Source organism: Furipterus horrens, unplaced genomic scaffold, assembly GCF_987537825.1.
Source record: "Furipterus horrens unplaced genomic scaffold, mFurHor1.1.pri manual_scaffold_4, whole genome shotgun sequence".
Lineage (NCBI taxonomy): Eukaryota > Metazoa > Chordata > Mammalia > Chiroptera > Furipteridae > Furipterus > Furipterus horrens.
In genome coordinates this window covers 192100291-192127463 of record NW_028327174.1, presented here as the reverse complement: position 1 = coordinate 192127463, position 27173 = coordinate 192100291, and the positions used below count along the sequence as shown (strand labels likewise).

General features: G+C 44.2%; 1 protein-coding gene across 1 annotated transcript in view; it reads left to right on the top strand.

Annotated features, from left to right (window-relative positions):
* Window positions 1-2925: 2925 nt before the first annotated feature.
* BRINP1 (BMP/retinoic acid inducible neural specific 1) overlaps window positions 2926-27173 on the top strand; it is a 161325-nt gene continuing 137077 nt past the window's right edge. The window contains exon 1 of the mRNA XM_090274638.1: window positions 2926-3312. The gene's annotated coding sequence lies outside the window, so the exon portion shown is untranslated. The remainder of the gene's footprint in view (window positions 3313-27173) is intronic.

The window sequence follows — 27173 nt, the reverse complement described above, 5'->3', positions numbered from 1 at the left end:
AAAGAACAAGACATTTCTCACATATCTCAAGCTGCTTTAAATGTTCTTTCTTTGGCAAAGAAGAAAAAAAAAAGAAATATATTTTTGGCCTCTAAACCTTTTCCTGCCCATGAGTATTTCTGCAGAAATGTTATCCATATGGTTCCGATTGCTTTCTTCATAAGTCATTAAGAATGCTTTGCACTGAGAACTTTTCTGATGACCAAGGAGTCTTTGGAGACTTAAAAATGGCTCTCCTAGTCTTTCTTCACAGGAGCAGAGCCAAATGCAAATGAACTAAGACCTGGAAATCTTGGAGTTTTATTTAAAACTCGGAAACCGTAAGGCTCGGGTAAGCCTTAGATCTGTCCATGCAAACCCTTCACCTCCTTCTGCAAGGACAAGAACTGGTAAATATGCCATTGGCACGGAGGGTACAGTGGTCTCAGCCATTTAGGTTGATATTTGGAGTTGAGTGTGATGAACACATTAAAATTCCAAGCTTTTCCAATCACCCCAATGCTTCTCCATTATTTCTAGAGGACATGGTAAAGAGTTTGAACTTAAACTTGGGTGTGGAATCCCTGAGTCCATCACCTACTAGCTGTCCCTCGGTGTGCTACTCAAGTTTTCCAAGCTCCAAGTTCCTATGATGTAAAAATGGATTAGTATGACCTATTTCATACCTCACAACATTTTGAGAATTATAAAATACAGGGAAGCTCCAAATCAAGTGCCTGGTGCATAGTAAAAGTTCAAAAATTCTCTCTTTCCCCATTCTCTTTTTCTCTAACAATAGTTGGGCCTGGGAAGGGTCCTGTGTTTCCCAAGGGAAATATTGACTGTATGGGTTGGAGGAGAGGAAGATAGGAAAATATTCTTTAGTGTTAAGTCCTCTCTCTCTAAGGCATCTGGACCACACACAGCCCATCTTGGGAGACTGATTAAGACAGAAGAGCTAGGAAGAATTAGTCATTATCCTGGGCCTCCTCTGAAGCTGCCTAACTAGGTTGTTTCAGATTGATTTCAAAACTACATTCCCAGCAGGGCTGCAGTGCCTACTGTCACTCAAAGAGAGATGATGGAGAAACAGAGAGAAGAGAAGGAAATAACAAAGGACAAGATGGGGCAGAGAAAGACAGAGAGGAAAGGCAGGGGAGAATGAGAAAAGGAAGGAGGGAGGAACAGGAGACGCCGACCTGGGGCTGCATGCTGAAATGGATGGGAGAAGCAGTGTGGGGGCTGGCCGTCAAAGTCAGAACTGTCCCAGGGACCTCTGCCCAGGATCTGAACCTGAGCCAGAAGCCCAGGGAAAAAGAAAATTGTCCAAGCAAAAAGGAGAAGTTTTTACCAGGCAGAGAGAGAAAATCAATCACCCCCTTGGTCAGTGGCTGGAGAGCTGTCCGTGGTGCTGACCACCCGTGATTTGGATCAGACTGAAGGAGCAGCACAGAAGAGCTTTGAAATGTGTACCACCGCTGCTTCCATCTTCTGGGGCCTGCTCCCCGCCCCCGCCCCAAGTCCCATACTGCTGGGACCCAGGCTCACTCTGGCCAATTCCCTGTCTCCTCCTTATTTTTTCCTCCCGCCTTATCAATGAAATAATTTTTCTCAAGTTCTCAATTCCTTACTCAATAATTTATCTTCTGTTTTGTTTTATGACACCGCTCCCTCTCATTAATGCACTAGCTCCCAGATCCTTCCAGGTCTCCCTAGTTACCACATCTCTCTTATCACCCTTTGCACAATAATAACATTAATAAACAATAGCAAGCATAATTACAGGTAACAGGCTTTGAACACTTACTAGCTGTCAGGGAGAATTCTCAGTACTCTTACATACATTAACTCTTTTAAATCTGACACCAACCATGTGAGGTGGGTAGTTATATTCTCTTAATATACAGGCGAGAAATTGAGGCTTGAGAGGGAAGTATGGGACCGAGCTCACATGGCTCCAGGGTCCCAGCCAGTCTAGAATCTGCGCTTCTACTGAATCCGGCTTCCTTTAAATGTAAACCCTCATCACTTTTTCCTTATTGCTCCCTGCAATTCCATCTGGTAGCTTCACTGTTGCTACCTGCCACTGCCTAAGTTTCCAGGGGCTACAAATCTTCATTGCTGATTTAGTTTAAATTTTAAAAGGACGCAAAGTAAGCAAACGCACTGAATAGGCACTGTGTGAGGATTCCGGTTCCGTGCTGGCCTTCTCTTCTGCTTCAGGGAGAGGCCCCGTGTCGGCGACTGCAGCCTGCATCTCCGGCTGCATTCCGCGTCTTTGGCTCCCTGTATTAATTCCCTAGCCCCCGTAGTACCTCGCCTCTTCCCTGCGTCTTGTTCGATCGAGAGAACTTTGCGTCCCTCAGCTTCTCACTCCTACATTCTGCCCACCTAGAGAAGAACTTGCTTAATTCTGGAAGGTTACGTGGGCTCACGCCTACATACACTGAGAAACAAACAGTCAAATACTCATAGATACAAACAGACCCACACGGGCACCTCCCCAGACGAAATCACACTCAGGCAGATACAGACACACCAGCACCCGCATTCCCAGAAACACGCAGAGACTCGCGAAGCACACAGCTACAGACGCGCGTAAGAACACCACGGTGCGGGTTTCACGGCCCCTTTCCGTGCTCTCCTGGGGACAGGCCACCCTATCCCCAGACCCAGGAGACTCCCCAGTGGCTCAGTCTCAGGCCACCCAGGCTGCCCCTCCCTCAAAAGAGGCCTCCCTCCTCTCCTCCTCTCTTCTTCCTCCTCTGCCTAAAGATGTACAAAACACTCCTCAGAATAAACCCGGGCTCTGGGCTCCTCCCTCCCCGCCCCCCCCCCCCCCCCCCCGCAGCCGCTCCCCCATTCATTTTCGCCTGTCTCCGGGTAAGTCCCTCCCCCCGCGTAGCCCGGCCTCCCCCGCTCCCCGCCCTGAGACCTCGGCGCACTTGGACTTCCCTCTCCATTCGCTAGCCGCCTAGCTCTGGGTCCCCACGGCTTCGAACTGATCTGGCTGGGGGGAGGAGGAAAGCTCAGGCTAACGAAAGAGAGAGGGAGGGAGAACGAGCGAGCGAGCCAGCAAGAGCGAGGAAGCCGGGGGCAGAGGGAATAGTGACCGCCTTCCGGAGCCGGGATTCATGCCTGTCCTCGGGACCAGCCAAGGGGACTTTACGGCTGAGTATGAGCCAGGCTGCTAGGAGCCAGGTACCCTCACGCCTGCAGTCCCCGCGCCGTTCCCGGTATGCGAGCTGGACGCAGGGCTCTCCCAAGTTCCCACCAAGCCGAATAAAAAGCGTCCGCCCGCAGCTCTCCGCCAAAGACGGACATTGACTCCAGGTAAGGCGGTGCCGGCGCGCAGCGCCCCGCAGCCCATCTGCCCTTGGAGACGGCCCCGGGCCGCATTCGGGGCGCCCCCGCCCGCCCCGCCCCCTTCCTCCCAGCACCCTTCCCCTCTTCTCTTGCCTCCCGCCACCTCTAAGCCCTCTCCGGTTCTCGGGAAGGTGGGGGGCTGGGGGGGGGCGGCTCTGTGTTCTGGGGCGCAAAGGGTTAAATGCAGCTTTTAATAAGTGGCCTCTGTGCTCCGCGCGCTCCCGACGTGTGTACCATGGTGGGAACTTGGATGTGGTGCTAGTGTGTGTTTGCGTGTGCAGCGTCGTTTGCGTTTGATGCCTGTGTTTGCGATGTGTGTGTGTGTGTGTGCGCGCGTGTGTGTACATACACCGGAGGGGTGAAGAGGGGTCCTATAACCTAGTTAAGGGGCGATGTGTGCGTGCATGTTTGTACGTATGTGTTTGTATGTGTGCGCTGTGTGTCTTTTTAATTAGGTCTCCAGCTTACACAGAATGGGATCCTTACTACAGCATCACATAGCCACTGGGAAATCCGCTGTGGACTTCCTCTTCGGGCTCTGGGCTTGGGGTTTGGGGAGGATTATGGGGATAAGGATGGCACCTTATTTAGCCCAACACTGGTACCCTTGAAGGGAAATTCTGCAAAGGATGGAGACCTGCTACTCTTGGACTCACCATTTCATATGAAAGAGAAATGGCCAAATCTTGAGGCAGTGAGATGCTGTCACTTTAAATTCCACACTAGGCAGGCTCCAGGATTCTGAGGGGGATTGGAGTCACTGGGTAGTGGGTGACAGAGAAAGGGAGAAGTCAGCAGTGGGCCCCTCATCTGTGGTTTGACAAGTCTGGGATAGACTGCCCTGCTTCTCCATTTGTAATTGTAACAGCATTAACAGCACCTTCTGCTTCTGGTGCTTTGGGAGAGAATCTGGGCAAGTTTGCATGGATCCCCTTAAAGGAGAAGGAGAAAGAATCCGCAGGGACTTGCTCATCCATTACAGTTACACAGGATCTCAAATTCCGCCAAATTTCATTTGGCGGAATCGCTGGGTAATATGGAAGGAGATGGATGGGGCACTTTCCTATGACAGATTCCCTTCTCTCTTCCCCATTTCAGACAGGCTTGGAAAGCCCCAGAGAATCTCCTTCTACACTCAACCTCCTCACAGCTCCTCTGGAGTTAGGATACTGGGAGAAGGCAGGGGGCAGTGTGTGTGTGTGTGTATGTGTGTGTGCGTGCGCGTGTGTGCGTGTTTCAGTACTGATGGAGACCTACAGTTTGGGAACTGGTTGTGGATGGACTACTCATGGCAGGATATCACGGTAATTGACTTCAACTACTGTCCTACTATTTGCACCTCACATCTCTTACTTGGCCCCCAAATACTGCCAAGGGCATAGAGGTGGTGGGAAGAATCTCAGTAAGGAAAACAGCTCAGGCCAAGTCCTTCTTTCCTCTTTCCTCCACCTTCTAAGAGGCTCTCTAGGTAAGTCCTTGGCCACCCTGGCTAGGTCCTGCTGGGCTGGGACTCTAGGGCCAGCCATTGATTTGATTCCTGGCTGCCTCTTAAAGGCTTGCCCTACTCAGCAAAAATGCTGAGTTTTACTGCTGTTCATGGCTTTCAGATTCGGCAGCTGCTACTTTTCCAAGGTAAGAGGCAGCCGTTCAGCTCTCAGAAGCAAGGCTAAGGGAGGACAAGGGCTGATATGCTGGGACACAGCCTCTTGCGTGGCTGGGAAGGGGCCACTGAGAAAACCTTTTGGGAAAATAAAAGTAGAAATATGCTTTAAATTATTTATATATATGTATATATGTGTCTTCTGAGGAGAGATAAAAGCAAACATGTGTTGGCAAGAACCTGCCCTGGCGGGTGGGTGCCGGTGTTACCTGCAAGCACTTGCAGACACTCCGTTCTCTGGCCAGAGGCTGATACCTGAAACTGAAGCCCTTACAGGGCCACAAGGAATCTGCTTCTAGAAACTCACACCAGAGTAGAGCTCCTAAGTTCATTCTGGGTAGGGGTGTGAAGGCAGAGGAGGAGACCCCCTGCTCATATTTCCTTTTTCAATCCACCAATGATCAAATCTGGAAGGGATATTAAAGAGCAGACAGGCAGGACCCTGTAGCCCACAGAGGGAATGAGAATTCCCTCTAGGGTGTTGGTGGGATGTCCAGGGCCAGAGCCTGTGAAGCCTGACACCCAGGTCAACGCCACACTGCCCAGGGACTATATATTGCCCCTGTCCTGCCACTGTGCTCCCACCCAAGGCAGTCGCTCATCTTCTATCATCATACTTCTCATTTTGGAGATGCATTTCAAAGCTGCTCCATCTGGAAACATTCCCCCAAAGAGAAAGGGTCTAATGCCTCAGTCACTCTCCTCACGAGACAGACACACACACACACACACATACAACATACATTCTTTCTCCATTGCCTTCAAAGAATATACACAGGCAGGAATCCAATACCGACTATGACTGGAGAGCATCGGAACTGTACCTGAGCTCTTTATTAAGGAATCGTTTGTTTTCCGTAGAGCAAAGTATACACCCATTCACTGATGCAAATACTTCAGGCAAATTAATGTCTTCATATTAATGAGAATCTCACCCTCATACATATTGCACATCTCACAATCCCAGCAGCCTGTGTGGGCACACATGCGTACATGCACTCATATGGACATGTGCACACACAGATCCAGAAACCTCTCCTACTTGCTGTATTCCCTAAAAGGGAATTGCAACCTCCGTACCAAATTGTATTCCCCTATATAAAGGCATCGCCCTCAGGAACACTGGGACACATAGTCACAGGGAAGGAGAAATAAAAAGCCCCGTGAAAGATAAGCTTTTGAGAAGTCAGAATCAGGCCCACACAGAAGTATGCTCCCAGACTCCTAGATGTGTGTTTCGGGGTGCAGGCAAGCACTGAGGAAAAAAATTGGGGTTTCAGGCCCATCTGCATTAGAGCCTTTTCCACACAAGCTTTTCTGGGGCTGGATGGCACTTGAGTTCCCAGAAGGGGGAGCTGTGACTCCATTTCAACCAAGGAGAAACAGCTTCGAGATTCCAAATCAGCTACTGGGCCCCTGTTGAGTTTAGATGGCCCAGCTGAAGCTACAAGGTATTTATTTGAAACAGGATAGGTGGGGACCTTAAGAACACTCTCTACACTCTCTCCTGCCCAGTCCAAATAAAATATCTTGGTGCTTGCAAGAGTTTTGAACGATTGACCACAGAGTCCTCTATTTGTCTGGAAAGGGCTTTGCCCAAGGGGCCTTCAGTTGCGTAAAGAGACATTTTCTGATTCTCATCCTTTCAGTTTGTCCCCTCCCAATTCCTTAGACAAAATCACCGATACATATCACCTGAACAGGCTACTAAGGTTAGACACATCGTGCCCTTTTCCCCTCCCTGCCTCACACTTGCTGAATTCCAAAGATGATCAAATTAAGCCAATGAACCCCCTGGTAACCATGTCAAAGACAAGACGGGGGGATCGTGTGAAAAGGATACGCCTTCAAATGCCTTTCCCCAGAGAATCCCCCTCATTGTTTTTCATTCTAATCATTCTGCAAAGAATACCTTTCTCTTGTCTCCTTTAGTTCTCAACTTCAGCACCTCCTTTATCGGATCCTACCCATATTTCAACATCCAGCTCCAATGGCCCTTCCAGGAAAGTCTTCCCAAAATCTTATTTTGGAATTAATCTCTTTCTCTCTTGTTCTTTCATGTAATTTTCTCCGAGACTCTATTTTTAAGGCACGCCTCTGTTTGTCCTGCTTTATAGCTCCGTGGGTATGTGTCTAGCTTGCCCTCTTCCATATGGTCTTTTTAGGAGCACTTTTTTTTCATCCCCATGGACTGACACATAATAGTTGTTCTATAAATGTTTGCCATTGCTGTTTTCCAGTCTCGGCAGAAGCTGTAATCCCCCCTGTCTTTCTCTCTTCCTCTCTCTCTCATTGCTTCATATTCACTCAAAGCAATGTAATTACGGCTTCAAAATTGCACCACTATACCTACATTATAGGGATAACAATGATGATACAGACGGATAAAATTATGTCCTACTTGAAGTGAGCATTTCCCTACTGTGTTCCAGAGATCTGTTCTGATTTTATCTTCTCACTTAGTGAGGCAGATACAGCCCCCTTCACAGAAGAGGATAGTGAGCTTCATGCTGTCTAGACACCTGGCCTAAAATCACATAAAGGACAGAGGTAGGATTTGAACCTAAGTCCTTGCTTGGGCACCTCTGTTCTTTCCAGTGTACCACTGACTTAATGGTAACCCCCGTGGATGACAAACAGGATTGGGGTGTTCAAGAGATGCTAAGAATAGTGAAGGGCTTATTATTAACTCTTTGAAGTTGATGTTACAAAGGAGTCACCGAGTCATTGAATCAAAAGATCAAAGGATCTGTGTTTTCAGGCTTCTCAAGAACCAAACCTTTCACCTCATTGAAGAATCAAGAATCCTTTTTGTAACATCCATAACATATGGCCATTCACTCTCATTTTTAATACTTTCAGCAACAGCAAACTCATGACCACACAAAGCAGCTTATGCTATATAGAAAGAACTTTATTGGGACCTTGACCCTAAGTCTGCCTTCTAAGGCTCTGAAATCACACAGCACAAGTATAATTCTCTCCCAGTTATCAGCTCTTCATATATTATGGAAGCATGATCACATCACTACGAGCATCCTTCTTCAGACTACATGGGGCCATTTTCACAGCCTCATCTCCTGTACCATTTGTTTGGGCCCCTCACCAAGCTGGATGTCGTCCTATGGATATTATCTGGTTTATTTCACTTACAGGATGTAGAAGCCACAAAAGTGGGGGAGGTTGATGTGAGGCAGAGATTACAAAGGGTCATTCATTCATTCACTTACTCAAAAAATATTGGGTGCCCACTATTTTTCAATTATTACTCTAAACCAATACTGTCAAATAGAACTTCCTGTGATAAAGGTTATGGTCCCTCACTGTCCAATATGATTGCCATTAACCACCTGTAACTGCTGAGCACTTAAAGTGTGGCTGTATTACTGAGGAACTGCACTTTAAATCTTAATTGTATTAATTTTATTATAACAAATAGTTTTATGTGGGTAGTGACTACTGTTATTTGAACAGCACAGATCTAGACGTTAGAAATGTATCATGAACATGGTCTTCTTTTCATGAAGCTCCTAGTCTAGTGCGGAGAGATGAAAAATAAACGAGTCAAAACTAGATAAGCAAAATATTGTCATATAATAACACAAGTTATACAAATAATAATTTGAGGTAATAAGCTAGAAAGAAATGTAAGTGGTATAACTTTAGACTGGGGAGTTGGGGGAAGAAAACTTCTCATGATGTTGGAGCTGAGATTTAAGTAGGAGGAACCAGCCGTGGGATTACGTGGGGAAAGAATATTAGAGACAGAGACAAAAACAATGATACCGTCACTAGACAGGGGTAAGCTTATCAGATTTAAGGGATAGTGCGACTGAGCTTTTAAATAAGAAGGAGAACGTCATGAGATAAAAATAAGAAAGGCAGGCAGGGGCCACAGCACAGAGGCCTTACACAAGGTGGGAGAATGAAAGGTTGAGGCATTTTTGGAATCCCCCTGTTTGGGGAAGCAGGTAGTCTGAGGACTTAGCTGAGGAGAGTTTGGAGATTGATAGAAGCTTATCACTAAGTACTCCGGATGGATTTCCATCACGTCCATATTTTATCAGTCATTTCAATGAATCCTTCTCATCCTAATCTCTAGTCGTGCTCTGAGTGCTACACACCCTGGTGACACCCAAATCTGAAGGGAGGGGGAAACTGGAATAGGAGAGATGGATAGGAAACGAGGGAGGGAGGGAATACCTGGGGACAAGGTAATTGAAATGAAGTCTGGTGAAAAAGGAGGAAAGCTGGAATCAGTTTGGATCAGCAAATATTTATTGCCTATCTTGTCCTGGAAAGGCCTTGAACAAAATGATTTAGGGATATAGTGATGGCAATCTAACAGAGGAGATCTGCAAATTTGTAAATAATCACCATTCGTGGGAGACTGGTAATTGTCATTTCAGAAGTTCTATAGGAGGTTGGGGAAGTGGAAGATTTGAGGAAGATACAGAGGTAGCGATAATGAGGAGGAGGAGGAAGAGGAGGATGGCCAAGACAAGGCCTTGGAGATCAGAGACTGTATCTTTTCATTTATATCCCTCTTCATTCTAAATTTCATGTAGAAAGAGCACAGGGACTCGGGACACCTGATTCTAATCCTGGCTCCAACCATAGTCTGTCTTATCTGAACCACTTTACAAATGCATCTGCCCCCTTCCTAGGCTTGGCTTCTGCAAACTGAGACGAACCAAACTATGTCCTGCCTCACTGAAAGGGTTTGCTAAGCTCTTTGGAAATGTTGCATGATGAAATTCTCGTAAAAAAAGACACACACACACACACACACACACACACACACACACACATGATAGTCATGCTTCATCCTAAGGTTTAGATGTCTTCTCAAAAATGAGCAAATCTGAAAGAAATCATACCTCAGGGCACAGACTGTGGCTCAAGACAGGGTGGCTGAGTGGGATAGATGTGCTGCTATTGTAACTCTCAACATCGATGTGATTAAGTGGTGGCTTGAAAACCACTTTTTCTGGAACGCAGTAGCCTAACAGGGCTTCCTAGAGATCCATGGACAGCCCTTGCTACGGAGGGGGCAAAGAAGGCAATTAAGAAGATAATGAGGCTGAGGAAAAGTGAAATTAATTTCTTTTCTTTTCTTTTCATATGAAGGTGAAGGGGAACTTTGTCTCTCAAAGGAACTCTCCTTTAGAAATTGCAGGTGGACCTAAGACAAATAGACTAAATAGACCGAGTGTGAGAGAGTTAAGAGTGGTAAATTACCCTGGCTGCCTGCTCTCCAGTGGAGGACACATGGAGGAATAGGGAGCCTGGTGGGGACCCAAAATATATCATTCAGAACAAATCCCGTTCTCCATTTGCAGAGACTTTTCTCACGGGTGCAAAGCTGCATGCAACTATGTTGGGACCACCTTGGGAACACCTAGGAGAATGTATTCCCCCCAAGGGTGAGGAGGTAGATTCATAAGGCAATTAACAAAAGCAAGATGCAATCATTTTTGTTGAAACTGCGAAGGTCGAAACAGCAGGACTCCAAAGAAATGACGCATTTAAACAGCTAGAACCCTTGGTAAGGGTTAATCCAATACTGGCCCTGAGGGATTTCTGAGATATAATTTATCTGCCCTTTCAGAGGTCCTGGAAATGAACCAATGGGAACCTCTGTGAGAAGTAAGGGATCCTAGGGGTGATGGAGACCAGTCGAATTGCAGATGACAAGCTGCTTCAGGTGGAGCAAGGGCAGACCTCTAGGATGTGACTGCTTTTTAGAGGACACACCCTTCCAAGTGGCCAGTTCTCACACCTGCATTCTAAGAATTTGCCATCCGCAGTAGCAGATGAAACTCTGGTGGGCTGTGGAATTCCCAGAGATCCTAGAAACCCCAAAAGAACCCCATAAAGCCTTCTGAGAGCTGTGACACAGGCATCTGCCTTAAGTGAGTACGTTTTAGTTTATGAGTACACAGTAGTGGGTAAGCTAGATTTCTCAAGGAGTGTGATGGGCTGAGTTTATAGGCAGACGTAGGGTGAGGACCTACAAGGAGCCTTGGCTCGCGCTAGAAAAACATCTGCGCAAAGCACAAGGGCCATTTAAACAATAAAATCTGTTTTGGGTATATTTAGGAATGTAAGGGAAAGATTAAAAAATAGATTACCTGGCAGGGGGTGGTAATGTGTTTTCTTCTTCTGGGACACATTTTGAAGGGATGGCTCTTTGCGATAAAGTGGTTCTCATCAAATGCCATTGCCGGAGGTGGCTGAGGCAAGAGAGGGCTGAGAGGGGTCATAAAGAATTTTATTCTGAATGCATGTCAACAGGACAACATCATTCAAAGTCCAGTGAAGCCTTACAAGTGATTCCTGAAACTATTACTGGATCAGCCACAGTTTTACCTGCCCTCTCCTCTCTCATCCCTGACAGTGGGAATTAGAGATCTAGGCAGAGCATAGGATAGAATTTGAGGGGGTTCTGGAAGGATTTTTTTAAAAAGATTTTCTTTCTTTATATTTAGAAAAAGGGAAAGGGAAAGAGGAAGGGAAGGAGAGAATCATCAAGGTGTGAGAGAAACATCCATCGGTTGCTGCTTGCACATGCCCCAGCCAGGGATTAAGCCCGCAACCCAGGCACGTGCCCTGATTGGGAATGGTGACCTTTTGCTTTGTGGGATGGCGCTCAACCAACTGAGCCAGGTGGGTCAGGGTGAGAGAAGATGGAAGGATCGACATCCACAAAATTTCGAGGTAGCTGAAATGTCACAATTACAAAACCATTCATAGTGTGGCAAAGTGTTTGTGCCAAGTGTGTCATATAATCTTTGTTTAGCAATGGGGACTTCACAGATCTCTGCCCCAACGTCAACATCCCAGTGAGGACCTCTCTTGCCCGCCTGTATGAAACAGCAGGTCCTCTCCCACCACATTACCTGCCATCTCTAATGCGCTCATCTGACATCCTATATGTTTACCTATTTATCTTCTTCCTCACTAGGCAGTTAGCTCCAAGGAGGCAGGGACATGTCAGTTTTGATCACTGCTGTATTTACAGCTCCTAGAACAGTGTCTGGCACAAAATTAGTGTTCAGTAAACAACGTTTGTTTGTTTTTAAATGAAAGAATGAAAATCACATTTCATAAAAGGCTGTATTCAATACAGATCTCCACCAATGCCACACAAGAGTGTCTTTTATTCCCTGCATTCTTGCCAAGACTGAATACTGGCATTTAAAACAAACTCTTAATGCTATATGGCACCACATTGCTATTTTCATTTTTTTATTATTAGAGAACTTGGACTATTTTGGGCTTTTTATAGGTTTATTGGCCAAATGTGTCCTCCATTTCTATTTTTAGCTAGAAGTCCCACCCCTCACATCACATTCTTATAGTAGATCATCTTATGACCATATCTGCACTTAAGTTCCATTAATAGGAAAAGAAAACTCGGTCTTGAACCTTTCCCCCTATGTCTATTGTTCTTTTTCCTACCAATTTTCAACCCCATTCAATATTCTTTTCTTTATATGCACCTGTGTGTGTATGTGTGCGTGTGTTTCTCTTGCAACATCTGGCTGTCACAATTCATGCCACCTTCACGCTGCTACTTCATGAACTGCCTTTAAAAGTGCTACTGTTACCAAAGGTGGCTTTGTTGATTCCATCCCCAAGAAAACTAAGATCTTAGCTCTGGCCCAGAATTAGAGGGTAGCTTATTCTATGACTACTGGTCCTGGCCTCAGCAGCACTTGAACTTCCACATTTGACGATGCAGATAAACACGCGAAGCTGACGCTTCCTGCCGAGGCACTGTGAAGTTAAGTTAGTATTTCAGTAGGCTACGACGTTGACGGCCGGAAAAATATTGGAAGAGGGGAAGACATTCATGGTGTTGACAGAGAAAGGAGAGAAAGGAAAATGCAGGTTATTAAGAAGATTTAAGAAGCGTCCCGTCACTGGTGCCATTTCTAACATCTCCTGAACCACGTAAGATAGACACCTTTCTCACTGAGATGTCTACAGGATAGGGACGGAAAGCAGGGGCTGTGTGACAGATGGTCGAAGATCTGCAGTCCAATGGACCTCACCTAAGACGACAGACCCAGCAGCAATAATCAGCCTTGATTTGGGGAGGGCACCAAGTAGCTAAGAGCTGGACAACGCCTCAGAGGGGCACATTGCAGGAGTTTAGGCCAGTGAAAGAACATCGTATCTTGTGTCTGAAAATATGGGTTGAAGACCTGCTGCTATCACTTATTGGATAAACTCGGCCAAATCCTTTCACCTCTGAGTCACAAGGTCCTCATCAGGAAAATGGGGAGGGTAATTTCAATGGCAGGGCGTGACTATAAAGGGTAAGTGAGATAAAGCGTGTTAAGACATGCACACACTTGGTAAAATAAGTTGTAACAATGAGGAAGAGGGGAATTGTGAGGGAAAGGATGATACACATAGTTCACACAAGAGCAGGCAGCATGCTCTGCTGTCAGTTAGCTGCTCTGCCATATGTACTTACTGAATACCCTGGTCTTACAGGTTGTAAAATCAAATCAAAAGCTACAATGAGATGGGCTTCAGAGTACTAGGGTATTAGAATCAACTCGGATTCTGTTGGGTCTTAAAGAGAAAGTAGTTTATATCTAAAAAAGTAAGAGAAAGTTAAACTGGACTTTGGCGAAGATAACTTTCAGCTTTAATGACCGACAAACCTAGGTATTTATTCTGGTTTCTAACCCATGGCAATATTCAGAATAAAGAAATCTGTCTCAGTCATTTGATATGTTTCTGAGCTTTTTCTTACTCTCGATCTCTCCTCTAATCGCTGGTATCACATTGCCACATACGGGGACAAAGACTTAGTAAAAATGATTAAGCAAGCTCATTTGCAAGGTAGTGCCTCAGACCTGGTAATAATCTCTTTCCTGTAAGACATTTCCAGTGGAGAACATACCTGGGGTCATGGGCAACATTTCATTCAATGCAACAGAGTATAATAATAATAAAAAGTAATAATAGTTAACATTTATATAATGTTGACGATCTGCCAGGCGTTGTTCAAAGCACCAATCACATAAACTCATTAAATCCTCACAATATCTCTGAGGAATTGCCATTGTCACTCTCATTTTATCGATGAGGAAACTGGCACGGAAACAGCAGGTAAGCTGGCCAAGGCCAGCGGCAGAGTGGGCACTCCGACTCCAGCGTGCAAGCTTTCAACCACACGTCCAGGTCAGACAGAGAGTCCACATCTTTGACACAACATTGATGCTGTTTGTAGCTTGGGGGGCTTGGTTTCCTCGTCTCTAGTTTAGAGGATGGTAGCACCTATGCACAAACTTGTAGAGAACATTCAGTGAGTCATTTAGAGTGGTAATAGGGGAGCACGTTTATAAGTTAAAGAGAAGAGAGAAAATAGGGAACATGATGTAATAAAACGGGACTAACAGCGGGACCTCATGGGCGGTGTTGCTGGGAGAATGAATGTCACATTTATAAAGCACTTAGCAACATGCCTCAGCTATCGGAAGGGCCCAATAAATGGCAGTCATGACATTTATCAACATGGGCGTATTTTTTGTCGAATTATTAGTTAAAAATAGTTAGGGTATAAAATATTGTGTATAGCATGGCTCTACGTGCATCTTAATATTTGAGGGATTATCTTTGGGTGATACACTAGGAAGGAATTTTTTTCTCCCTTTTATATTTACCTATCTTTCATAACATTTCTCTAATGAGTGTTTGTTACTTGGGTGATTCGCATTTTAAGTAGTAGAATTTGGGGGGTCAGGGAGCCAGTCTGATAGGAGACATGCGTGTAACTGAGATAGTATAGATAGTTGGTGCTGAAATTGGAGCCACAGCATGCTAGGGAGCAGAGAGGGGGTCTGTCTGGGTGAGCCATGGAAGTTAAGTAGCCAGTTGGATAGGTGGAGAAAGGGCATTCCATGTAGAGAGTGGGAGAGGAAATAGTTCCTTGTGACTGTGGAGCATGCTAAGGGGTGGGGCTAGAGAAATAATCTTGGGGTGTACCATAAAAAGCCTTGGAACTCATATTAAATAATCTGTGTTTATAAAATTGTTGGTAGCTGTTAAAATGCTTGACTTGATTAGATCTGGGATTAAGGAAGATAAGAAAGAGGGGAGAGAGGAAGTCTGGTGGCAGGTTATGGTAATGGTTCAGATGACAGAAGATGTCCTTCTAGGCGAGGGCAGTGACAAGGGAGTGGGTGGGTTGAAGAGACACTGTGACAGTGGGCAAGGGAGACGGAGGGGTTAAGGATAACTTCCTTTGAGGTTGTGTAATATCTAGGCCTGCTCTCTCTAAATAGTGCTTCCAAAAACAGCAGGGTCTCAATTATCTCACCGTGGGCTGTGAAATTCTTAAAAAAAAAAAAAAAAAAAAAAAAAAGTTCTCAAAACAAAATTAAGTGTAATTTGCTTTAATTGAAAAATAAACACATGCCTTGTATAACACTCCCCAGAGGAGGAGAAAGCAGAAAAGTGAAATGAACAGTTGGGTGTGGTAGGCCCTCCATGGTTGGAAATCTTGAAAGGGGAATTGGTATTATTAACAAAATGAATTCATAGTTAAATTCAGGAATGGGAAGTGTAGGCCTTCTCTTGAGGCATCGGTTTTCTCAATCTTTTGTGAAGTGATCTGTATTATTATTAAGAGCATGACAAGGCAGCTGTGGGATAAAGAAAGGAGGACTGAACGTGGGATCAGAAAATTTAGATTGGATGCTTTTTTCCTCACATTAGTTGTGTGAGCTCTGCTAAGTTGTTTCATTTTTAGCCTCAGGCTCCTCATCTGTAAAATGGGTATAATAATCCAAACATTATTGGATTCTAATGAGTACTGTATAATTATTATCCATGGGTATTCTAGCATACTGTTAAGAGGTGATGGAGCCTGGAGCCAAGTGTCACTGGTTCGATTCCCAGTCAGGGCACATGACTAGGTTACATGTCAGGTCCCCAGTTGGGGGCGCGAGTGAGAGGCAACCACACAGTGATGTTTCTCTCCCTCTCTTTCCCCTTTCCCCTCTCTCTAATAAAATAAAATTAAATTAAATTAAAAAAGAAACAAATAAATTATTAAAAAAAAAGAGGTGATGGAGAAAGAGAAGGAAGGAGGAAAAAGGTAGAAGGAGGTTAGAAAGAGGCAGAGGAAATGAAGGAAGAGGAAGAGCACTACAATGAGTCTGATTGACCCATTCCGTCACACAATATGTACTTAGCGCCTTCTAAGTCCAGGCCTTGGGTTGATGGTAGGGGGTAGAATGGCAAACAATCTCTAAGCCTTGTCTCTGTGACATCTGTATTCTAGCAATAGATATTCTCAATCTCTAGGCCATTGAAGGGTGTCCAGGAGGAAGATCGGGCTAATGCAGGTGTTTGGAAAGCCTTGAGATGTGTTTTAGGAGCTCTTATTGAGCATTTTTTCTCTCGTTTTACAACCACTTTGCCTTCTTCATTTATGTATAGATACTTGGACTCTGATTTAGGTTCTGCCTATTTCATGGGAAAAGTCTAATAAACACATTTGCATCCAGGTGTTGGTGGCTTAGAACTGTAAGCTCAAAGTGCCAGATTCTTATGATATTGGCATTTTGGAATCATAGTTCTAGAATTTTAAGGTCTATCAAACCTTTGAATCAGGGAATCTTAGGATAATAAAAACTCAAGACTAAGAATCTCATAGACTCATATAATATTCATAGAATATAATAATAAACTCTTAGTGTCACCAAATATTAAAAATTGTAGAATCGTTAAATTAGAGTCTTCTAGGAGAGAATGGAGTTTTATGGTTCTCTGGTCCACTCTCCTGCCCAGTTCATGGAAAATACCAATATAGAATTAAAAATACAAACATTCTTAAGAATCTCTATATAGGAAAAAGTGGTCATAAGCAAACTATTATTATTAATAACACTAATGGTGAGTATGTTGGCCCAGGGGCACTGATGGTAGAGACAAGTGGAGTTTCTGAATGTCATAAAAGTTCATAGTGGAGTGATTGTCGACTTCACTGACACCTGAAACAAACACTTATTTTAATAGAAAGCTTGAAGCCAAATAGGAATTAATGACTTTGCTCACTGACCATCCCTGCTGTAATTATTCACATGGGCCCATCTTAGCCACACTGTCATTTTAGGAAGTAGCCCCCTAAATATTGGTCTTCTTTCTTTGGACCGTAAACCCCAGGAGGTTAGCAGTGATACGTGGTTCCATATGACTTCTCCAAGGTTTCTGGAAAAGTGTTTTGCATATCAGGGCTTTCTGGGCGTCCAGTCTTCCTGTCTTTTCCCTCAGAGGTCCCTCTTGTATACACATGGTACACTGTTGTTGGTCCGTATTCTTGCTTATGGTTCCTCTGAAGTATTGGCTTGTTTGCCAGGACTTTAAATTTTTTTTTACCTTGCGCCCATGTTGTGTGTAGCAGTTGTTTCTCCCAGGTTCTCTCCCAGGACCTCAGATCAAACGGCATAGGTTAACACGTGCAGGAAGAACCTGGCTTAAAGAAGTGTGTAGGGTGTGCAGAGCTCTTTGCTGTATACCATGGCGGCTGTGAATGTGTACATGCGTGTGCATGTGCTGCTCACGTACACTGCGAGTTTGGGTATTTTTCACCTGAGTATGCAATTGCTTTTGAATGTATTCATGGATTCCTGTGTGCATTCATATGTGGATAAACACGTGGAAATGGATGTGCTCATGAATAGGTAAGATATGTAAATAATCGTGGCTTTTGATATACCTTTGTTGAGCATCTACTGTGTTTCTGACAATGAAGTAAGTGCTTTTATGCATGCTATTGTGTTTGATTTTAAAATTATGAAGTAGTTATTGTAGATATTACAGTTCCTATTTTGAAGATGGGTCAACTTAAGGCTCTTAGAATTGAAGTGATCAGGGCTGGGGTTTAAAATGGAGTCTCTCTATTTAAGACATATCTGTTTATATGTTGATTTGACTGTAGTGGTGTGTGAATGCAGATTGTGTGTGTGCGTGCTCACACTCATGCTCATGGACATGTGGGTATGCATGATTTCTTTTTTTGACATACATTTCTTTGTATTCATTGGTGTGTGAATATATGAATATGTACATGGTAAACATATATCCACCAGCTGGAATCATCATCATCCAGCAAAGTAAATCTATGTGGTTCATCTTGGGGGTCAGGGGAGTGTGGACAGAGTGAGCTGTACAGGATTAGCATCCAAGACATGGAGGATTTGTACCCAGGTTTTCCCGCCTGGGTGCTTTCCCCTCCCCTCCACCTCCCCTCACAGTTTCCTATGCTGAGGGTTTACTCAGGCTATGATCTGAACCCACATAAATCTCGGGCAGTCTGACACCCAGCCAAGCCACATAAACATTCCAAATTCACTGCACTGACACTCCAAGGGGCTGAAATAGAACTTTGAAATTCTCCTTCACTTTTAATTAAAAAAAGATTTAGGACAACCCTAGGTTCCCAGTTCTATTTAACTGAGACTGCTTTTAACCGTTGTTGTATTTTTATTGTTGCAAATGTGACGCACCGATCCATCTTCCTTGTAATGCTTCTCGGTTTCTGCTCCATCTGTTGAAGAGAAAACATTTGCAGAAATCTCTCGGCTTCTCTCCAAGGGCTGAAACTTCAGCTGTAGCAAGCAATGCACTTCAGGAATGGGCTTGGCCATCGGTGAAATCAGAAAATTGGAAAAATCTGTTTTCAGTACCTTTTTGGTACTGAACCCAAACTAAAGGTTCTCTCATGAGCTCACACAGTGCCACCGTGTTCCCCTGTGTATGCTGGGCACCCCACATTTAGTTTTTCTTTTTACACTTCTTTGCAATGGAACCATCAATGCTCTTCTGATTCTTGTCTGTCCCCTATTCTAAGCTAGAGCCTACATAGTTTTTCTAATACAGTATTACTAGTTCTTAATAAGGTTTGTGCTTGTTGTGGAAGGGGGATTAGACTAGCATTGGAAGACTTGAGTTCAAGTCCTTACTTGGCCATGTTTTAACTTGGCAGGTCACTCAAACGCTCTGAGTCTGGGTTTCCTGGGAAAGCCCCAGGATGTTGTGAGGATCGGTTGGTTGGTTTAATTAAAACCCAAAGGCTCTGCAAATTGTAAAATGCTGCACTCATGCTGCACGTATCAAATCCTGCTATTCCTTTTATTTACTTACTTATTTATGGGACATTGGTGGGTGAATGCTGTGCACCAGCTCCTGCTTTGGGGTGGGTGATACTGATAGGAATGAGGCACAGTCCGTACCCTCCAAAAGCCCACATGTGCACGACAGCATAATGGGTGTCGGCATAGAGTTGTGAATAGGCTGCGCTTTCCTCTTCCTGGGGGACCAGGGCACTCTTGAATATTCAGTTCAAGGGGATGGCCTTGAACTGAATATTCAAGAACATGGGGTTATTAAGTTTGGTATGGGGGTAGGATAGGACAGCATTCTTGGCAGCAGGATTGGCTTGGGAAAAGGTAACAGAGAGGTGAAACAGATTGGGAGCTGCTGAAAATACCTGTAGGGAATTTAGAAAGCAAAGGCAGAGATGCTGGAAAGAGGTGTGGAGAGGGAAACATGGATAATAATGGGGTCAAGTGACAAGGGCTAATAGTTGACATCTCGAGGTGGGAGGGAACCATTGATAGATGTAATCAAGAAAGTAGCCCGATGCGATATTGTGATTTATAGTAAGAAATGTATCTTTGGTCTTCATCCTCCTTTCTGGCACACAGCTTCAAAAACCCTTGGAACTTCCTAAATGATGAGAGCGATAAAGCTGTCTTTTGTTATGTTAATGAGACACCTTTTGGAAAGCCTGGGTGGGTGCTGGTTGCCAATGGAGCCAATCGAGTGATTAAGAAGGTTGATACTTTCAGCTCCACCCCACTGACCTCAGCGGAAGGAAAAGAGGCGGGAGGTTGAATCTTTCATCAATGGATAATGAGTTAATCACTCATGCCTAACTAATGAAGCATCCATAAAAACCCCAAAAGAACAGGGTTCGAAGAGGTTCCAGGTTGGTGAGCATCTGGAGGTGCTGGAAGGGCATGGAAGCTCTGTGCCCTTTCCTCATACCTTGCTCTGCGCACCTCTTCCATCTGGCGGTTCCTGAGTTAGATCCTTTTATAATAAACCAATGATCTAGTGAGTAAATGCGTTTCCTGAGTTCTCTGAGCTGCTCTAGCAAATGAATCAAACCCAAGGAGGGAGTTGTGGGAACCTCTGATCTATAGCTGGTCCCTCAAAAGCACAGGTGGTGACCTGGACTTGTGAATGGCACCTGAAGTGTTGGGGGAGGGACATGCTTATAGGACTGAGCCCTTAACCTGTGGGATCGGATGCTGTCTTTGGGTAGGCAGTGTCAGAATTGAGTTGAATTGTAGGACACCCAGTTGGTACCCAAGCATTGCTTGTGGTTGGTGTAGCAAACCCCCTACCCTGTGCACACACTGAAATTGGTCTCAGAACACCAAAAGATCCAATTATGATAACTGCCTTTTACCAAGTGTTTAACTACTGCATGTTTATGGCAGATACTGTGTTAATGCTTTACATCCATCATTTCACTGAATGCTTGAAAAATAAGATGCTATGGAAGAGGTACAATTTTGACAGATGCGGGGACTGAGGTTAAAAGAGTTGACCTGACGTGCCAGCATAGATAGTGGCCTCCACAGTTTGAGCCCAAACCAGGTCTGTCTGCCTGTGATGTCTGCTCTTATTCTCTTCGCTACCCAAATCGGCATTTTAGGAATATCTGGTTAGCTCTGGAAAGGAGCTGGAAAAGAGGGTGAGGCTGGGCAAGTAATAATAATGGTTACTCTAAGGGTAAGAAAATCCCTTAGAACTCTGCAAAGAAGTCACTCTAATTGTGGACTTTCAGGCAAAATTGCCAGCCTTTGCAGGGAGACATTTTGGAGCAAAGAGAAGAATCTGTGTGAGCAACTTCCTGGTGCATCCAAGGAAAGAGGTGGGAATCTGAGGGGAAGTTGGGTATTCAACTTTTGTTAATTAACATCCTTCACATTCACTATGGTGGGTTCATAGGAGGTACCCTAACATTTCTGGATAATGTAACAAAAGTTGCTTTCCTCGTCAATCCACCAGAGACAGAACCGCAAAGTGAAAGGACCATAAAACAACACATAAACTTTATTTTTTGTCCTTCTTTAATTATACTTTTTGTGACATTTTTAAGTCCTTGAGGGAAGAGCCATACAATCACATACTCTGTGGTTTGAAATGCCTCTGAGATTTTTAACCTCTTCCTGGATTTGTGAATGCCAGGTCCCAGAGCCCTCAGTTCTCCCTCGGTCGATTGCTGCCACCTCTGCCTGTTGGATTTTCTTTTGCGTGTGCCTTTTTGTGCTGTTCTCTGGTCAAGATTTGTACCAGATGGCTCTTGAGTACTGGTCTAAAATTGGTGTCTAAATTTGAAGAGCAATCATTTACTTCGGGATTATGCCCTCCCTATTTTATGTTGATGGATAAAATGTATGTTCTCTTATAAATTGCTGGTGATAGCAATTGCAATTTTTGCCCTTTTCTAGAACAAAAATACATTAAGAACTTCATGTTGGTCACGAAAAATTTGTTTTATAAATTCGACTTGGCTGTGGAACTTGAAAGACTGATGTTGATGCTATAGGTCACACAAAATAAGTTTGTTTCTCATTCCACCTCCATATCCAGAATACTATCCTCATATCTATGTGTATTTGGTCATCTCCTATAATACCTTGCTAATGTCTTGCCAATAATAGGTCATCATTAAGTATGTGATAAAGTCAGTGAATCTCCAGGTAATCAAACATGTTTTATGTTCAGGGCTGCTTGGTGCAGTGAAACATACACAATAGTGTAAATAAATTTCAGTTTGATGTGAAGCTTATAGTCAAGATTCAAAGTTGAGTCAGCTAGAGGTTAAGGGCTCAGGTTCTGGAACCGGACTTCCTGAGTGTGAGCCCACTAACTAGCTATGTAACTTCAGACAGCATACTTAACAATGTACCGCCTCGCTTACCCAATCTGTAAAGTGGGTATAATAAAAGCCCCACAGATTTGTTGTGAAGATTACATGAGTATCCAGGTAAAGATTTTAGAGCAGTGCCTGATACACAGGAAATGCGCAGCAGATGTTAACTCTCATCGTTCATGCTATCAGAAATGACGCAGTTAGGAGCCCAGGTTGCCTTGGATCATACGGCCGAGTGCATGTTCCTACTTGACAACCTATTAGTTGAGTAACCTTGGAAGTCACTTAACCTCAAATTCAGAACTGACAGTCAATACAACTTCAGAATAAGCTAATGTGCATAGGACGGAGAAATCGGAAAAGCCTCCAATGAAGAGAGGCCTTAGAAGATGCAGGGTATTGCTATAGACAAGGCAGTGAAATGGGTGGCCCCAAAGCTGAAGTAGCCTATGGAAAAGATTTAGAGCCATGTAGTTTCCTCTTTCTGGAAAGTTCTTTGAAGAATTAGTAAGATTACTTCTTTCCCTTAAGGTGGAAGATATTGGAACTGTTGCATTTCACGGGACATTCTTTTTAGTAGAGACACCCAGAAATAGAATTATCATTCTCCCAGAAATTTTCTACTGTAATGAAGACCCTTCTTATCATAAGGGGATGGATGAAAAGATGAAATTAACATTGAAGATCGAATTAAGGGAACGCAACTAGTTAGAATGTTGCTCAGGGTCTGGAATTGTTATCAAGTATACTTAAGACAGGATCAATATGGGAAGGGTTTCTGCATGACGTGAGTGGAATCAGATGTGTGCTTGTGAATATTCAGTGGGACAGAGGTTGTGGTGCTTCCGGCTCTCTGGATTTTGTTTGTAGGCTGCCATCTGGATAATACCTGACTCCAAGATGTTGCATGGATTTTTGCTGATTTTCAGAAGTTTGTCAACGATTTCTTTTGTTTATTTTTGTGCAGAGAAGAAATAAATGCTGGAACGTTAAGGTTAGGAGAGGAGACTGGGTCATGTGTGGGATGGAGGCAGGAAGTTGGAGGCTCTGATTTTTATGCACCCGGGGGATCTCGGTATAAGCCACAGCAGGGGCTGAGTTAAAAATAAGAATAAGCACGAACAGAGGATGCTGAATGGATCGTCTGACTGAGGGCCCTCTTAGCAAAATGAAGGCGTTTGCACAATTGGATGATGGCTGTGGCATTTGAGGCTGGATGTGTGGCCAGAAACTGGGCCGTTGGGGGTATGTTCAGAACCTCAGCACTGGGTATCAGATAAGCATTTTAACTAGAGCATCTTGGAAATCCATCCATATGCTCACACATTCACCTATTCATGCAACGAGCATGCGTAGAAAAGACTGCTCTTTGTGCTAGAGGCTGTGGTTAAAATGATAAAGTAGATATGTCCCTGCTCCGGAGGAGTTTAATCAACTGATAAATATATGTTATACACCTACTGTGTGTTAAGTGCTGGTGCTCCAAGTGAGCAAGGCAGTATGACCTTTACTTTTAAGGAGCTTGCAATTCTGGAGAAAGTTCATATCAGCCAGGTAGAATATGAGAGTGCTAGGATATATGTATGTGTGTGTGTGTGTGTGTCGCTAGAATATATACGTGTGTGCGTATAATCCAAATAATAATAATAATTATATTTATTAAGCCTTTGCTATGTGTGAGGAACAGTACTAAAGCATTTTGTATGCACTGTCTCAACTAACTCTCCCTGGTATAGGGCAGCCAGGGAGTGTAGGCAGGAGGGGGACATTCCAATCTTCCCACGCAGTACAAACTTGGACAGTTAATGGTGTCTCAGATTTCAGTATCTGCCCAGGATGTCTGCTTCTTAGGGACCGTGTGAGTGAGAATTCACTGACCTGAGGAGGAGCTACCCTATAGATATAGAGATAAAGAATGAGGGGGCAGGTCTTAAATGCAGAAAGATGGGCTTCAAGGTTTAAGAGTTCCTTTGAGGGGCCAGGGTGGCTTTTGAACTGGGTGCTGTGCGGGAGGAGGGAACGTCTTGAAAAAGTCGGATCCGTCAAGTTCTGTGTAAATGCAGTGCAGGTGGGAGATGCGGCTGCGTGGTGCCAGGCGGGGAACGGAGCAGTTGTTAAGTTCAGGGTTTATGAGTTGAAGAACGTGACCCAGATAGCCAGCTTTCTCTTCCTGATGTGTTTTTAATCGGATGTTCTTCTAAAATTCACCCTTCGCTGACTCCATCTCTCATTCCCCGGAGGCAGTGCGGAGCAATCTGTTGGCGTTTGCACTTTATAGAGCTGTGGGTCCTTTTCCCGTCAGACCTGGCAGGTCACATCTTGGACACAGCACAACAGCCGGAGTCTCATTGTGCTGAATGACCTGGAGGAAGCTCGGCTTGACACTGTGTCCTAATAATGCCAGGAAGCAAATAGTGCACACTTCCTGTATTCCAGGCACTCTGCTAACGGCTTTACATGCATTAATTGATTTGATCCAGGCAACAGCCTGCTGTATTATATTAATCTCTATTTTATAGATCTGTAAACTGAGGCAAAGAGAAATAAAGCCACGTGCCCAGGTCATACAGTTGACTAATGGCAAGCCTAGGATTTGAACTGGGGATGTGTCAGTTCCAGAACTTCGTGCTTAATCTCGCTAGCATAGTTTTTGCTTGATGTTGTACATAGGGGCAGTTTGGGGCAGTGCTATAAGAGCAGTTCTGTTTTAGGGATAGGAATGAAAGTAATAGCAGGCCTTCATAAATACTGTTGAGTTCATTTTTCTCACAAGGCCTCTGTCACCCATAGGTGGAGTCTTGCTCGTGTCGTGCCTGGAGGTCTGCCAGGTGCTCCACATGTGACTTCTGGGTCTGGCTTCAAGCCACGATGGAAATGCAACCAAGATTCCCATTTCGTGGACGCACAAACGGAGGCTTAGAGGGGTGATGTAATATTCCCAGGTGGTTGCGGGCGCTGGTTCCAAAGTCCACATTCTTACGTGGTGTTTTGTGCAGGCCATTGTCCTTATCTTTGTCTTTGTTACTCTGTCCCTGAAACAAAGGAATCGGATTACATCAATGTTTCTGAAAAGTCAGTTTTCCGGGTACCCCCTTAATGTCTGCTCTCTTTTTGTTTCATCTATTTGACATTTTTGGGTTTTTCTTTAAATTAATCCGCTTCTTATATAAATACATATATTTGCAAAGGAAACTTCCTATCACTACAAGTATTTTCTTTAAGAAAATAAACATTGTTTGCTAAATGGATAATAATTAAATAGATGGTATAACTGCACAAATAATATAATCAAAACAAAAACAGTGCAATGAGACTCTAGTTTATAGTCTTACTTCTATATTCAGTTATATTCTTTCTTGCCTAAAAGTACCTCATCTTTAGGCCTGGCCTCCTTGTATTAAAAAGGAATATTTGAAAATGTTAGAGAGAGCCTAAAGACAGAGTTGCATTGAAAGGAGCCTTTCTCTTTGACTGAAGCAGGATTGAGACAGAGTTGAAAAGGATTTTTTTTCCCCCACTGTGTGAGTTAAAGTTACCTTATGAAAAATCAGGTCTCCCCTGAAAGCCCCGTCTCTTCCAGCCAGAGCAGACAGCACAGCTTTTATGAAATGCTGGCCTGGGGGTCTGTAGCATCTTCTCCGCCCCCGCATGCTTTCACCCTAAAAATTTGTTAAGGATCCTCACCTACTTAGACATCCAGTTTGAGATGGTGAAGTGAGAGGTCTGAGTCTAGATGGAGGTATGGAAGAAGAAAATAAGAAGAGAGCTGTCACTTTGCTGTAGGTACCTTGAGGCAGGAGGAGGGGGGCAGGGATTGGAGTGGACAGAATACCCAGTGCTGGAGTTTGTTTCCAGAGCCACATCTTCCTATTCTGACATTTCACTCTTTTATCATTTCCATGGATACACATCAGCTCCCCATTCTCTATGGTCCTTTCCATGACTCTTACCTACTTCCTCTTCCTTGTTCAACAGAGACAGACAATATCAGTGCTGATGTTCATTTAAAAAGTTATGTCTAGTGAAGATTTTAATAATCTTTAGGAGGAATTAATGAGAATCACAACTTTTCTCTTACCCCATCATTGGCTGGGCATTTGTCATATATAATTTCACTTCCCCCAATGAGTCAATGAAGTAAGCAGGGGTGAGCGCCTGTCTCACCTGACACATCAGAAAGTGAGAAATGGTGAGTATCAATTAAGTCCCTCAGCTAGCCCGACTAGCTCAAAACCTGTGCTTCCTTTCTGTTATTGTGACGTGTTGAAGATGTTCCTGGGTTGGGGAGGAGGAAGTTCTTGGATTGGGGACCTGTCCCTTCACCCCAGGGGCAGGACACGCAGTCACACATCTCAGTTCAGCCTTTCTTTATTCACTGGTAGAGGGATGATGCTAATGAGATCCTACTCAAGGGCTGTGCCCCTTGGGGGCCAATTAACTTCACTTTACTTCAGCTACCAGGGACCTCAACGCTAAATCCAGATCAATTAGCTCTTCCCAGGCCCCTGGTAGCACCTCTTCCTTTCCTCATTTTAACTAGTCTTTGTTCCACTTTTATTTTTAATTGTCCTGATTTATATCTTATTAAACTTTGCAATATCATTTTAGCTGTGTCTGGGGCATAGGTAGGGTATGAATTCTAAATAAATAAGTAAAATCACTTCAGTGCCATCTCTGCAGAGGGAGGACAGCTTATGGGCCCCCTTCTGGATCAAAAAGCTGAGCTTGTTCCTGAGAGGTTGGCTTGGGGGGGTGACTCCTTTCCTAGAGCACAAGGGCCCTTGGAGAAGGGCCAAACCTGGCCCACTACTTGTTTTTCGAATAAAGTTTTATTGGAACACAGCCACGCACATTTTTTAGTGGTCGTCTATGACTGCTTCCATGCTACAATGGCAGAGGTGAGTAATTGAAACATGGACAAATGCCCATAATACCTAAAATATTTACTACCTGGCCCTTTAAAGAAAACGTTTTGTATTCCTGGCCTAGAGGAAAAAAAAAAGATTTGTAGAAGCTGCTGTCCAGGTAAAAAGAGAAGCTACAGTTTTTCTCTACCCCCCCCCCAAATTCAGTGTCTCATTTTTCCTTTCCTCCCTAATTTCTTTGCCCTGCTCTCCCCTTCCCTTCTGTTCCCTTCCTTTCTTTTCCCTTCTCTTCCCTTCTCTTCCTCTTGTTCTTTCTCCTTCTCTC